General features: G+C 39.9%; 1 protein-coding gene across 4 annotated transcripts in view; it reads left to right on the top strand.

Annotated features, from left to right (window-relative positions):
• Nucleotides 1–293: 293 nt before the first annotated feature.
• Nucleotides 294–3,087, top strand: part of SGMS1 (sphingomyelin synthase 1) — a 213,577-nt gene continuing 210,783 nt past the window's right edge. For all 4 annotated transcript variants that reach the window (XM_006755843.2, XM_006755846.2, XM_015558823.1 and 1 more), the window contains exon 1: nucleotides 294–384. The gene's annotated coding sequence lies outside the window, so the exon portion shown is untranslated. The remainder of the gene's footprint in view (nucleotides 385–3,087) is intronic.

Here is a 3,087-nt window from a genome sequence, read left to right as displayed (position 1 = left end):
CTTTGGGGGTCAAACGACCCTTTCACAGGGGTCGCCTAAATACATCCTCCATATCAGATATTTACATTACGATTTATAACAGTAGCAACATTACAGTTATGAAGTAGCAACGAAAATAATTTTATGGTTGGGGGTCACCACAACATGAGGAACTGTATTAAAGGGTCGCGGCATTAGAAAGGTTGAGAACCACTTCTAGAGACTTGCCATTATATTGAGAATATGTTTTCAGGTGAAGTAGCATTAATATGCAAATCTTTGGTGATAACATGTTGTTTTGCTTATTCTTGCAGGTGAGGGCAGCATGAGTGACCTGAGTGTGCCTTTGGGCATAGTTAGCATTCATTTTTGATTAGGAGAAAGACGATGGTCTCCTCTTGAAAGGTAAGTAGACATTTCTATGCAACTTTTTATTATGAAAATTTTCAGACATACTGAAGAGTTGAAACAGCGGTTCTCAACCTGTGGGTCGCGACCCCTTTGGGGGTTGAACGATCCTTTCACAGTCACCCAAGACTATCAGAAAACACATATATAATTACATATTGTTTTTGTGATTAATCACTATGCTTTAATTATGTTCAATTTGTAACAATGAAATTGGGGGTCACCACAACATGAGGAATTGTATTAAAGGGTTGCAGCATTAGGAAGGTTGAGAACCACTGAGTTAAAAGAATGTGCAGGAATTCTTATGTATTCACTACCTACATTTAACAGTTGTTGGCATTTTGCCGTGTGTGTGTGTGTGTGTGTGTGTGTGTGTGTGTAGGTTTGTATATTTTTCTGCTGAAATGTGCAAATTACAGCCATCATGACACATTATCCTAAATTCTTGAGAATAAGACTCTTAAAAATAAGGATATTCTTTCTGAGAGCCATTTTAGAACATTTATAAACTATGTGACATAGAGTAATTTAATTAAGTGAAGTTATAATTTCCTATTAAAAGGTATAATAGCTGATATAAAGTCAGATTTTTAAAAGCTTTAAACAGTAGTTTATTTAATAGACAGATATGCAATACAAATTTGTTTGTTCTGAGAAATGTCTGAAGATGGAGGATTGGAATTTGTACCACACATGGACCTGAACAGGAGGAGATCACTGTGCTTTCTTCACTCCCTGTAATCGCCCATCTGCCCACTGTGGTGACGTCTATTGTTGGGTCAGTGGATCTGATTACCACTCCTGCTTCTTCCTGATCAGCATTTACAGTCTCTGCGATCTAGTGTGATCAAAGATCTTAATTGATTTTTTAACCTGAAATTATTAGGAGAATGTATAAAGAATATAAGTGATTATATTAAAATCAACATTAGAGTGATTAAAAAATGATTCTAAGCCCATAATTTGACTCCCTGCATTGAGACGTTACATAAAATCTTAAAGGTGTGTTCAGCTATGATTATAATTGTAGATTATTATACATTATCCATTATGGACCATTACACAATCAGTTATTACAGCTCTGTGGTTCTTGCAGGAAGGCTGTCAACTGTCCTGCATTCTAATCTCTGTTACATTTTATTTATGGAATCTTCCTCAAGTGGTTTCTGAGCATCTAAGCATTCCTTCATAGATGTTTATAAACTAGACTTGCCCACTTGGGACATCATTTTAAAAGCAGTCCATTTAAATGAGCCAATTACAGCAGCAGAGGCTTCTTATAGCCTCTTGTCTCATTTAGAAGACAAAGGTAGTGACAGCAGTAAAGTTCCTTCAAAAGACACTGCCATTCTGAAGGATTCTGACTGGAATTGCAGGCATCTCAGAACAATCTAGTGTGCTGTGTTGCCCTTTGGCCTCTCTCTGGTTATACTTGGAAAAGACAAGGACGAGTTGAGTGGGGCTCCCTATGAGGCAGAAGACTTGAAGACATGGCCAAGGGGAAGGACGTGGGGCCCTATTTGGGGCCTTCAACTGGCTTTCTGGCTCTGGACCACTTAGATATACACATATTGTAAGTGTGCAGCTCAATATAATTTTACGAACTGAACTCACCCATGTAACCAGCACCCAGATTAAGAAACATGCTTCCTCTAGACACCCCACTCCATGGGTAGCTCCTCTTTATTTCTAGGAGCATTAATTCATTTTGCTATTTCTCTCTCTTTCTCTTTCTCTCTCTCTCTGTGATATACATGCAAATTGTACTTTTTGTGCCTGGCTTTTCTCATTCAACAATGTATTGGAGAGATTCCTCCACTTGGTTGCATATAGTTATAGATTGCTTATTTTTATTACTATTGAGCATTCCATCATAGGGGAATACAACAGTGTATTTATTCTGTTAGATGCAGGTAATTTTTTGTGTTCACCCACCCAGAACATCCTCCAGCAAAAATGGAGAATAAACAAGATTTTATCCTCATTATGGTTACAATGGAGGCGGTCCCGGTTGTCCTCTCTCTGCCCAGCTCTGCTGTATATGAAGGAGGAATCCAGGCAGCAGAAAAGATTGAAACACAGTTGGGAGATGTATATTGTTTTTCAGTCCTGTAATGACTGCTGCTTTTCCTGGGACTGGCCATGTTCCTGCTGGCACATGTTTTCTCCATGCCCTTCTCTGCCCTTTTCATTCTTATATAGCCCCTTTGAGGAGACAGTGCAGAACACACCAAATATCAGGCAATCAGTGGATAATTAAAGTCATTAGGTGTTGGGATTACCGTATTTGCGGGCGTATAAGACGATTTTTTGGCCCTGAAAAATATGCCTCCAAGTGGGGGGTCGTCTTATACGCCAGGTACACTTCAGATAGACTGCCCATAGTGCTTGCCCCGTGCCATAGTGGCCTCCCGATGCCCGCCCACTTCATTCCACATACCGTTCAGGCATCAGCAGCGCTGCTGGGTGTATGCTCGGCTGTTATGCGATTTTGCTGTTATGCGATTTTACCACACTCGCAAAATCGCACACAGCCGATCATACACCCAGTATGATAGCGCAAAATCGCGAATCGCGATACCATACTAGGTGTATGGTTGGCTGTGTGCGATTTTGCGAGTGTGGTAAATTCGGGTTACCGTATATTTCTTTATATATGCATTGAAGATTCGCGATTTTGCTATATCATGGTGCCTG

This window comes from Myotis davidii, unplaced genomic scaffold, assembly GCF_000327345.1.
Source record: "Myotis davidii unplaced genomic scaffold, ASM32734v1 scaffold933, whole genome shotgun sequence".
Classification (NCBI taxonomy): Eukaryota; Metazoa; Chordata; class Mammalia; order Chiroptera; family Vespertilionidae; genus Myotis; species Myotis davidii.
Note: the sequence above shows the minus strand (reverse complement) of the source record. Positions and strands in the feature narration are given on the sequence as shown.